Source organism: Aegilops tauschii, chromosome 2 (genome assembly GCF_002575655.3).
Source record: "Aegilops tauschii subsp. strangulata cultivar AL8/78 chromosome 2, Aet v6.0, whole genome shotgun sequence".
Classification (NCBI taxonomy): Eukaryota; Viridiplantae; Streptophyta; class Magnoliopsida; order Poales; family Poaceae; genus Aegilops; species Aegilops tauschii.
This window is the reverse complement of record NC_053036.3, coordinates 145,332,693-145,345,381: the sequence shown is the minus strand read 5'-3', so window position 1 is coordinate 145,345,381 and position 12,689 is coordinate 145,332,693. Positions and strand designations below refer to the sequence as shown.

The 12,689-nt window shown below is 44.3% G+C and overlaps 1 long non-coding RNA gene across 1 annotated transcript; it reads right to left on the bottom strand.

Annotated features, from left to right (window-relative positions):
* Positions 1–8,915: 8,915 nt before the first annotated feature.
* On the bottom strand, positions 8,916–12,054 carry LOC109762587 (uncharacterized). The gene is made up of 3 exons (XR_002232755.4): positions 11,610–12,054; positions 11,323–11,469; positions 8,916–10,516 (listed from the first exon to the last, which is right to left on the bottom strand). It is a non-coding gene; the product is annotated as an uncharacterized lncRNA (long non-coding RNA).
* Between the last annotated feature and the right edge of the window lie 635 nt (positions 12,055–12,689).

Here is a 12,689-nt window from a genome sequence, read left to right as displayed (position 1 = left end):
CAGCTGAGGTGATGCATAGTCATGGTCGTGCATGACTCTGCATCACATGCATGGACATGGTGCACGACTGATGGAGTAGCTCAGCAACCTCACATAGACGAGATCTTTGATCAATGGCCGGCATGGTTGATCAACCCCCACTAGCGGTGTAGCAGTTGCACCAGCAGAGAGGCACAACTAGGTAGTAGGAGTAGCTCGTTAGTGTGAAGTCGAGGTGGAGTCGAAAGACGAGCAGCGCAAGCTAGGTGTTGGAACAAAAGGAGAGCGACGAACGAATAGTGGGATCTCCTTTTTAGGGAGTGGGGCGGAGGAAGGTGTGGGCACGGAGAGACATGGCCCCTCCTTTTCATAGGCCTCCTTTCAGGGCATGGGCTTAACAGTAGTACTACCACTAGTTTGTCCGTCCGTGCACAGTCGCATGCGTGACTGATATGCACACACATGTTGTACACACGCTGACACCCCACACCTATCTACGACAATCACTGGTTGGCACTTTGCAGGGCTCCACATGCAATATGCAAGCGATCCACATGGTTCTGTACATATTGGTAGAGATGGTCGAGCCTTCCAGAGAGAGCTAGATTAACATGCATACACGTACGTACGAAGAGGGTTTGCATTCTCCTGAACTGTTCTTCTTTTAGATTTTGGATTGGAGGATGGAGGTAAAAGTTCCACGGAGCGCGTGAGAGAAGGCACTCATTCGCCTCCGCGTGCATGAACGATGTAGTGCTTGCTGCGTACGTACTACAGTATTTGTTGGACCAGCCATTGTCCTCACTCTCCTGTGACCATCCATGGCCACTACTTCATCAGATCGAGACGTACGCCGGCCACATGGGTTCAGGTATAATGGACTACGATACAATTGCACCCACGCAGGGATGCGGCTTTTGCTCGATGTACGAAGCAGCTTGTGTTCGAGAAAGCAAAACTTTTCGTGTGCGTTGGGTCAGTGGTCAAGCCGCGGGCTAAAGCTGAGTGTGCGTGGTGCGTGCATGCATGCGAGGCGTTTTTGTCAGACACAGCTTACTCATACTGATCCCGGAAAGACCGGCAACCATCCAGATGGCGCGAAAATCCAGGAAATCCGCGACACTGGCAGCGTGTCCCCGGCCGGGACTGCACGTTATGGAACTACAAGCATCAACCAATCCTTCCAAACGTTAAGTGGTACAAATAATGATTGGATTATTAAGAGCATCTCCAACAGGAGCCCTATAATAGGGCACCAAAAAATACATATTGGGCACGAAAATATCAAAACCATTACAAATTCGATCAAACATGCAAACATAGCAATTTGGACATCCAAACTTAAAAAAATATAAGTCGCATACAAACTTAAACATAGTTCGAATATAAAGATACTTCGACAACAAACTACTCAGGGGTTGCCTCAGTCAATGTCGGAGCCTATCTCGTTGTCCTCATCCGAACTGAACTAGATCACCGTCTAGCGGCCAGCCTCATCCTCCTTCTACACTGCGTTGTTCCGCGACTCCTAGACCACATACTCCACATGCACAAGGTGCGGATTTTTTGCCACAAACCTCGCCATGACAGCCTCATCCCACTAACGAACGTTACACTAATCCAGAATGTTCCAAGTCTGCTTCTCCAGATGGTCATCATCTCTATCTTAGAATTGACGAACTCTGCACGGGCCCGAGTCTCGAACTCCGGGAAGTTCAAGTCCCGCTTTCGTTGGCCAAGACACGATCATGCCTTGTCAAAGGCGCGTGCAGCGACGTCCTTCTCGTTGTGCATGTTGAGCCAATACCGCACACCCTCATGCGTAATCTCGGCTGACAAATAGCCAAAGTCCCGCTTATGAAGGTCCTAGAAGCTAGTGGAGCTCCTCGGTCAGTGGCACGGCGACATCATGGTGGCGGTGGATAGGGTGGCGCCGACGGCCAGAGAGAGGCGGGCGGGGGGGGGGGGGGGGGGGGCAGGCTGGCTCTACGGCATAGTATTCGGTGGCGGAGCGGACGGATTTCGTGGCGGCGGACTGTGGCTTTCGAGGCGGCGGATAGGGCGATGTCGGCGACCAAAGAGAGGCAGGGTGTGCTAGATACGCGGTTGCGAGGCACGGGACAGGAGTACAGCGGCCTAAGCCGGCGGATTTGGTAGTAGAGGCGTGCAGGTGCAGAAGAGGACATGTGCGTGAGGAGGCGTTTGGAAGTTTGAGCTACTCGCGGCATGCGGGTGAGCATCCGTTTTTGCATTTGGGACAGCCCGGCTGCGTGATGCAAATATACATTACTTCGAGCTGGTTTTTTGGGCTGCCCTAAAATGGACCATAAAAATATGCGTTTAGGGCGGCTGTTGGAGCTCCTTTTTCCGTTGAAGTGATGCAAAAATGGTTTTTTGGGCAGCTTCCCTATTATAGGGCTGATGTTGGAGATGCTCTAATAATGGGAATATGTCCATTCACCCATCGTCTACTCCGCCACCGCAAAACTGCACTTATTGTATGTTTCTCAAGCACGACCGGTAGCTATGTGTGTATTTGTAAGCGTTTTGCATTTTTACTGTATTTCTTGAAAAATGTTCTAGTGAGCTAACAACTCCTACTCCTATATTTTTCTCCCAAAAATAACCGACATCAGCCCTGTACACTTGTGAACTGAGGTGAAACTACCGGCGATGACAACAGAGCAATGAAAAGAGATACCTTCTTGGAGTATTTAGCCTCACAAGTGTAAGCATCTATGACAACACATAGTCACGATGGTGGTAAAGCCAAGAAAGGAGACTTTGTGAAATGAAGGGTTGTGGTTGGCCGTGTTCATCTCAACTGATACTAGTGTATAGGTTGATGCTTGATCTGACGACATGAACTCTGGGAGAAGAAGAATTTCCAGTAGTCACTTGATCCAAATCTAATCGATTAGATCCCTCTCACTTGAAATCCATGTCACTCTTCATATGACCCCTAACTTTGTTCTAAAGCCACCAGACATGACCGCAAACCCCCAACAGTACTACTCCTCTATCCGCCCTCCCCTCTCTACTATGGTTATATCAAGATAGATCCTCCTCATCATTCTAGTTGCTTCCGCCACTAGATACACCTTTGCTTAACCAAATTCCACTTGATGTCACCACTTTTATTACTACAATGTTTATTATCATTGTTTCAAAAAAAGTGTTGGTGATCTGCCCATTTTTCTCTTCTCAACCTACATCTACCGCATACCAAGGACCCAGATTTAGTATAAGTCATTTGTGACATGTAGCCACAATGATGGTAAAACACAGAGAGGAGCCTTTTACCAAAGAAGGTGTTGATTGATTCGATGGATGCGAGCTTTGGAAGAACAAGAACTTCTATTTGTCACTTGATCCAAATCCAATGGATCAGATCCCCTCTCACTTAAAATCCATGTCGCTCTTCATATGACTACTAACTTTGTTTTAACGCCATTAGGCATGCCCGCAAACCTAAACGGTACCACTCCTCTCTCCTCCCTCCCCCCTAGGCGGTGGTTACGTCGAGACGGCTCATCCTCATCTCTCTAGTTGCTCCCACCACCGGATACACCTATGTTTAACCAAAGTCCACTTGATGTCGCCATTTTTATTACTACAATGTTTATTATCATTGTTTAAAAAAAGGAAAGTTGATGATCCGCCCATTTTTCTCTTCTCAACCTACATCTAATGCATACCAAGGAGTGCCTAGGTCTAGTATAAGTTTTCTATGACACGTGAGCCACGCTGATGGTAAAATTGAAGGCGGAGACTTTTTCGAAGAGGGTGATAGTTGATCTAATGGTTGTGAGCTTTGGAAGAAAAAGAACTTTTATTTGTCACTTGATCCAAATCCAATGGATCGGGTCCCCTTTAACTTACAATCCATGTCGCTCTTCATATGACCACTAAGTTTGTTCCAACGCAATTAGGCATTCCCGCTAACCCCAACAGTATTGCTCCTATGTCTGTCCTCCCCTCTCTGTAGTAGTTACATTGATGCGGCTCCTCCTCGTCTCTCTAGTTGATACAACCATCAGATACACCTATGTTTAACCAAAGTCCACTTGATGTCACCATTATTTTTACTACAATGTTGATGATCCACAAAATTTTCTCTTCTCGACCTACATCTAGCGCATACCAAGGAGTGCCCAGGTTTAGTATAAGTCATGTATGGCATGTGAGCCATTATCAAAGTCAATGATGATGTAGGCCATTACTTACATATGAAAAAGGGATTACGTCAGGGTGACCCATTGTCTCCAATGTTATTTAACACTAGTAGAACGCACGTGCATTGCTACCGGCTACAATGCATATAAATGAATCAAACAATTGATTAAGATCGTCTCGAAAGTCGAAGCTCATTTCTCCCTCATATGTTCGGGCGTGTTCAAACGTCAAACGGGCACCCATCGGGCTCCCAAAATTTCAACCATCAAGACAGTCCGAGCTCCCCCAACTCAAGCCCCTATGTGGCGTGGGAAACGTGGTTATTCAAACTATCCACCATATTATCTCCAATACGCGAATCCAACACAAAAACCTCACTCCACGACACACCCTTCCCTTTTCCTGCCAAACTCTCCCCTTCTCGCTCAGTTTCTCGCTGTTAGGGCCCTCTCCTTTAAAACCAAATGATGGCCACCTCACCTTCGCCATGGCACCCTCTCTCCTTCACACCGTACTTCCCCACAAACCGCCAAGGAGGAGTCCCCCGCCAACCAGCCCTCTCTCCGCTCTGATACCCCACCCCATGTTTGTGTCCATTCGCCGCCGCTATCAAGGGGGAGGCGTGCATGGAGAATGGGCGCCATGGAGATTGTACACATGCGGTGTGAAGGCAATATAAATAAGCTAGTGGTTAAACATTAATTGTGTCACACATACATCTTTTGTATCCTCCTGCACATTAAGCAACATTGTTGATATATATTTTTCTATTGTTAAACCACACTTCTTCTTCATCCTCCTTCTCCTCCTCCCACTATCACTACATGTACCAAACTCAATGAAGAACCACAACAACCATCGAAACTAAACATAAAAGTTTGGAACTCGCCGACTTTATGTCGGTCCAGAAGTAATAGTTGTTTGAATTATGCCCTAGAGGCAAGAATATTGTATTATTATATTTCCATTATTCATAATTAAGAGTTTATATTTCATGCTATAACTGCTATGATCCTGGAATATGCGGTTCAGTTGAAAACTCATATGCACGTGTGAAATGACAAACGGATAAAATAAAAGTTCCTAGTCTCGCCTCTGAGACTAGCTCAAGTGTTGTTGCTGATCATGTTTCTCGGATCTTAGGATATCATTAAGTGTAACGATGATTCTAAAACAATATTGAGATTATGACGTTGGAAGAACGATCATATTGAATCGACCCAAACTTGTTTGTTATGAATTGAGTTAATATCGTCTGTAATCAATTGTATTAACACGGAGTGTTAGCATGTGTTTTAGTTCCTCAGACCATGAGAGTGTCTCGGTCAATTCCTACCAAACTGCGGGCTTTGGGGTGGCTCACACGTCATCTATAACAAGGTGATCATAACAAAAACTTTCAGGCTCACCTAAAAGTTTGACAAGTGACCAGACAGCTCAAGAGTAGGATTTGCTCCTCCGATGATGGAGAGATATTCTTAGGGCCCTCTCAGTGTGACGGCATCCATCATCATCTGGCCAGACACAGGTGAATACATCAATGGGATGCCGAAACACGTTAACAAGAAAGAAGAACAAAACTGGTAAATGGGAGCAATGGTATAGTGAGCATGGTGATGACTCAAGAGGATACCGATGCACACCGGGTTTTGTAAAATATCGCGAAGCAAAGGGAACATCGCATGATGACCAAAGGTTCACTTGAATATCATTCGTGTAATCATAGGGACCGATATGGATGTCCACGGTTCCGCTATCGGTCATTGAACGAAGGGGTTTCGTTCATGTCTATGATTTACCGAACCTACGGGGTCACAAGCTTAAGGTAATCACAATATGCTGAGTGTTAGTAGTACGGGAGTGATGAGAATATATTCGTCAAATATTTTCATTAACACCCAGAATAGTTCCGAGAGGTTCCGGAAGTGTTTCATGGTCACCGGAAGGGTTTTGGTGAATATCGGGTAATACCCGGTATTACCGATTAATTATATATAGGTGGAAAATGTTTCCAGGGATGTTAATATATGTATATATATAATACTCTGGAAATGTTTAAAGTAACTTGGGCCAAAAAGGCCCAAGTGGGAAAGTGCCACCCTTCCCTAAGGAAGGGGGCCGAATTGGACTAGGGGTGGGAGTAGGACTCCCACCCCCTTGGCCGGCGCACCAAGGGAGGTTTTCCTCCCTTGGTGGCTGCCCTCTCCTCCCCTCCTAACCTATATATACTAGATGTTTTCCACTCTATTGACAAATAAGTCTTGGGTGCCTCTTCTAGCTGATCTAGTTCTAGTTGGTCCTAGACTAATTAGAGCTAGCCCTAGCCACCTCTAATCCTCATAATTAGAAGCCCAGTGTGGTTCTAATCTCCTCCCTCTAATTCTCCGTCGACCATTAGCTCTGGACGGTGAAGCGCTGTCGGATCGTGAAGACCGTACGCTTGCAACCAAGTAGAGAGGCCATACTTTCGGTCTTCAGTTCGAGGGATCGTTCAAGGGCGGTTCGCAGGATCGTCATCAACGTTCGAGGGACTGCGAGGATGATCTACACCGACTCTTCTTCTTCCACTGCACTATGGAGTTGGTAACAATCGTTGATGCCAACCTATTATGCATCTTCATATTGATCGTAGGTGCAAAAAAAGTTTGATTTCTACTACATTTCCCAACAGTAGCATCATGAGTTGGTTTATGAGTAGATGCAGGTTGAGATCTAGATCACATCTGATATGTGAGGGTTGATGTTCTTGCTATGCTTCCCACGAGTGTTGCTTCGGTTCAGTTCATTGGCAGAATGATGTAGTTTTGCGACAAGGTTCTGAGAATCGTTCAACTCTGGCTGTCGACGATCCGCTAATAGTTCCTTGGGCTACATCATAGTTGAGAATAGTGAACTGTCGCGTACACAATAAGGTGCCAAAGATGGCTGATCTTCTAGGGATCACCCGTATTGACGAAGTTTAGTGTGGAGGACAAGACTTTTAATTAAGTCTTTCTTTCACACACCATGAAACTTAATCTAGCATCAAGAACATCGCCTGGTTGTGCTTGCGTAGGTAGCTAGTCTTAATTGAAAAACTGGTTAACCACGTAACTAAAATTTTCTAAAACCGATTAGAGGACGTCTAACTTGGTTTTGCAGGGTTTGCGTATGATGTGGAATAGCCTTCATCATGATAATGAGTTTATGTATGAGATGGTTATATGTTGTAATGTTAAGTGGCCTGCGCGTCATGGCATGATGGCTGGAGCCACGGGATTGCCACCTTAATGTAAACTAGTCGAATGCCCGTGCGTTGCCACGAGACATATAACAAACTTAGACAAAGAGACATTTGTCAAATTATCACTAAGTTACATCATGTATGTCACATGCAGGTTATGAGTGTGTTCAAACAAATATTATCTTGTACAAACCCAACCTTTTTGCTCTTAGGCACTCCTGGTGCAGGCTACAAAAAATCATCTGGAGAATCATGTATGTATATCTTGATCTTCGTTACCATTTCAAAAGGTTAACAATAATAATAATGAGATATGCATTCTATACAAAAATAACAATCACCAGTGAACTAAATGCAAATAGAAATATGTAGAAACACGACCAACCTCTTATTTTTGCACAAGCTACATTAATTTCCATTATTTTATCAAGATTTATAGGCTCAACAAACATGTATATTGAGACATTGATTAAAACATCATTATAACTTCAAGAATGAGTGCCATGCAATTATCACTGCATTTCAAGAACATCACCTTACACTTGCCTCCCCTATACATCCATTCGCCTCACGTAATTCAAGTTTCTTTCACATGTGTACGAAAAATAGTCACATAATACCCCAAAACAACAAGATGTCACTTCGACTTCAAATATGTTTCAAGTAAAGCTATTGGCATCATATGCAAATAAAAACAAAAGTAATTCTGCTTAGCTATTCGTTCCTTGATGATCTGCTTGACTATTACACATTTGCTTCCATTTTTACCGAACAATTCGTGAATACAAGCATAATGCAGAAACAATACCACAAATGCACCTTGAATTCCCCTAACTCAAAGCAGACCACTTGGCACTTCTTCTCAGTTCTCTTTTCCTGTTTGTCCCACTTGCCAACCCATTGCTACCAGGTTTTGTCTGGCGGAGCAAACAGAAAGATCCGAGGCAAGATTGCAATGGTTAAGAGATGAATTATCCATATGCTTAGTAATTGACAAGAATATCTGGCTGCCCATGCTAAACATGTATTGAACATTATCAGTTTTTTTATACAACAATTGACCATGTTTTCTCCATGAACATACATTCATGCTTCCAGGAATGTGCGCATAAAAAAAGAAATGTCTTGTATTTGATACTCCTACTTGTATCACAGTATCCGAGTATGCTAGACTACCATGTATTCAGTTTTGGCATGGGGGGATAATTTGTTGACTCAAAAGGTTGCTTCCTTGAAGATACTATATGTTTTCTTTTGTTGGGCCGAAAGAACTCATTTATTTCTCTATTAGAAAACAAAAGAAATATGTTATAGCAACAAGCACTTGGTACCAGTACCCTACATTGAAAACCTTCACATCATGATCTCTCTAGATAAAACAGATGGCATAGATCATTTCCTTCTGTAGCATTTAGTGCTGATGATTTGTTGGAGCCTTGGTCATGCATTCCTTGTTTCATAATTTCACAAGGCACGTCACATAGATAAAAGATGCAAGTGTATCTCCTGGAATGAGCTTGAAAAAAAGCTTATGTTGTGTCAAGGAATCAACACATTATTCTGATGAACAAGTAAATCGTATCGGTAAGTATTACATGAGCCAAAACAGAGACCGGAAAAGTTTTAATATACAAAGACCACATGCATTGGTGGCACTAAAAAATGACAAGGATTAACTTATCGAGAACTCCATGCAGGACATACAAAAATCCATTTGTGCAGCAAGATCCTAGTAACATGCTGAGAACCAATATAAATTTAGGCCACGTCATGCAGATTTTCTGGAAAGAAAACACAGTGGTCATAAAAAAATTTCTCTCTCTAACTCCTCCAACAAATAAGTGAGAGAAATGACCTCTTAGATTAGGATTAGTGTGCTCCAGCCATATCTTAGTTCATTCAATAACAATAACAGCAAAATATGTTTCAGCTGTAGCAAGTGAACCAGTAACACCTAAACTAATTCCTCTGTAAAAACCTGCAAATAGGTCCACAGTAGAAAACAACAAGAAATAGAAAGTCAGGAATACTAAGTTTATCATGATTACTGTTAACGTTGTGAACAAGTTCAATCAGTTGGTCATTCTTAACCTTACTCACGGAGTACGAAATTTCATAGATTACAACAGCTAATACTACAGTCTTTCCTTCCATGTGCATTGCACTCTTTTGGAACTGTGTGTTGCCAGTTTCTCTGAACTCTATTACAAATTATCACATAGTCTACTGTCAAAGTGCAACAAAATTTGGTGAAAATAAACCATCATAAACATATGTAGCTAGCATAGTGAAATATATAAGTCTTTCTAATTTTTTTGAACTATTTATCGGCATCATGAGTGGGCAAAGATATGACATAGCGGTTGTCAATTTTCCATCGAATGCAAGGCAATAGATAATAATAACATGAAACATAACCTTTTCTCCGAGAGCATGTTACTGTATAGCCATCGAATGCAAGGCACATGTTACTTGAAACCTAGCCTCATATTGCATAGAAAAAACCTATTTTGTGGAAAACAAAACATACGGTTCACATCATTAATCATGTCGACATTATAAGCCCAATAAACCACAGCCTCGAAATTAGAGCCACCTCCATCCCATACCCTCATCTCAAGCAAATGCATACCATGCCAAATTTAGAAGACATGAGCACAACCGAGGATGCTAGCAATCAGCTATCAGCGTCAAGTGAAACGAGAGAGGGGGAAGAAAGAGCACCCACCGAAGAAGTCGGTGAGGTTTGGGGACAACGATCGGTAGGTTGGGCTCCGGACGCTGACCACAAAAATTAGGGTGGGGAAAGAATAGATGCTACCTTATTGTGACATGACACCACACACACCACCACTGTGACGCCACCGGGATCAACATGCCGGAGACGGAGAGGGGGACGGGGACCTGCTGCCTCGCTGCCAGGGGACGGAGGAACTCAAGTAGGACCCCACGTGGATCAACTGCTGCTGAGGAGCACCCGAGTACGTGCGTTCACGATGCCGTCCTCAGAGCTAAAATGCATGCATGGGCGCGTCCAACTCCGGCGTTCGCGAGCGCTAGGAACTAAGTAGGCGTGTCGTCGCGCTCAAGCACCCTGGTACCACAAACATCATCCGTGCATGTAATTAATGAGCAAACCTACAGATTTGTGCAACAGAAGTATTAGCACCTTATTCTATTTCTCAATTTCAGTTTGGTTTAATTAGTAAAAAATATCTTGGTAATGTACAATGTTTGGTTGTCATGACAACTCAAGCTTATATAATTTTAAAAGACAATACTTTGTCACTTCTGTTGATTGCACATGAGGCATCAATCTTTATCTTATTACCCTTACAGAGAAGTAATTAGCATTTCACCAAAGTATTCAAATGCCTGCACAGTATATTTTACTTCAGTTTAGCTATCAGCGCACCTGTCCTTATCATTGTTATTTTGCTCAGAAATGCTAGAGTAGTAGGTACACTAATTAGTTGATTATATAAGAAGACATGGACATGGAGATATATTTTTCAGAAGAACATGCTACTTCAAGTGCACGACTAACTATTATCTGGCCTGCACATTAGCAGGACAACTTGGGCATCATTTTGTACTAATCATTTTCTATTTGTAGTTTCTTAATGATCCATAGTGCGCTGGTCCAAATCCATCATTTCACTGAACTATGTGCAACGAAAAATCTGGCTATTCATGACATGAATCAGCGAAATTTCCATTAGCAGGAGGAAGGCCATGCTCCTGTCAGCTTCATTGCGTACAACAATACCAAAAGGTAGAGCAAGTAAGCTCATATTAATTCAGTTTCTACTATAAACATCAACAAATAAAACAAGCAGGAGCAACACAAACAAGAACGAACCGAATTAGCTATTGCAGCAGCAGAAAGGGGATGTAAAAGTAAAACAGTCAGTCAGCGAGGGGGAATTGGATTGGATTGGCACCTGGGCTATCCAGTCGCCGAGGGAGTAGACGACACCGCTGATCATCATCTTGGCAAGAACCGGATTGGCCTTGAGGGCCTCCTCGTACGCCGACCAGTTATGCTCCGACATGTACCGCAGGATCTCAAAGATAGTCCAGCCCTACACCTACACCAAATCCAATCAAGAGAAACAAAAGATATTCATCCATCACGAACCACCAATAGATCGAGATCATGGCTAGCTATTAGTAGAAGAAGTAGAGGCTATTGGGCGAAAACCTATCAGCAAAAAAATCAAAAACTCACAATCTCTGCCAACGACAACCATGCCTATATATGCTGGTCGGCTTCCCCTGGTGACAAGCTGGCCGGCTTCCTCCTTGGAGAGCCTCCCTCTCATCCGTCTGCCCTCTTTCCCGGTGGTATGCTGACCCCGGAAGCTCACGCTCATCTTCCACCCAGACATCGGCAGCGCTGCACTAGATCTGGTTGGCCGCTCGTCGACGTAGTCCATGGAAGCGGCGGTTGTTGCGGCGGCGGAGGCGAGGAGGCCGTACAAGGGCGGCTTGCACGGGCTGCGCCACGGTGACTGAGACGAGCATCGAACGGCGATGGAGATGGGCAGTTCATCGTGGCGGACGAGTGTTGGGGCGGAGGCGACGGCGGCGATTTTTCTCATGAGGTCGAGAGAGAGGACAGATCGGGAGAGAGAGGTGGGGGAGATTGGGACTTGGGAGTTGGGAGACGGGACGTGGGACGGGAGTGGGTCCTGTTTTTTTAATTGCGCGAAGGAAGGCTGCGAGGGAAGGTGGAACCAGGTCGCGAGGGGTAGTTTTTCTTTACTGGGTGAGAAGGGGAGGGCAGGGAACGAGGTCGAACCATCGAAGGAGGTCGAACCATCACGACGTTCGATCCTCCTTTAATAGTAGAGATATCGTAGAGATAGGTTACAGGTGATGGTGACAAAAGATACGCATAGGACCCTGACAAGGAGAAGGTGTACCAGGCGCGGGACGAGGAGCTATAATTTTGTGCCACGACAGAATTTCAAATTTTGGTGTCACCGCAATGTTTTCTGAAACAGTCGCCACGACAACGTTTCTTGAGATTGCCGCCACGGCAATGTTTTTGAAACAGTTGCCTCGGTAACGAAATATTGGCCGTCACATCGCTTCAACTGGAGATTGAAGACGATCATGGAGGACTCCCGGCGCCCATGGCTATACCATATCATGCTATTATAAATTGCCTGAGATGTTTGTCCCTTTGTTGTTTACACCCTTTGATTGCGCAGCAGTCAATTATTAGGGTGATCTCTCACAGTAAATATCAAGCTAAAAAGGTGCTCTTCCCAGTGTAGCAATTGTCTATAACACGAAGCGTTCC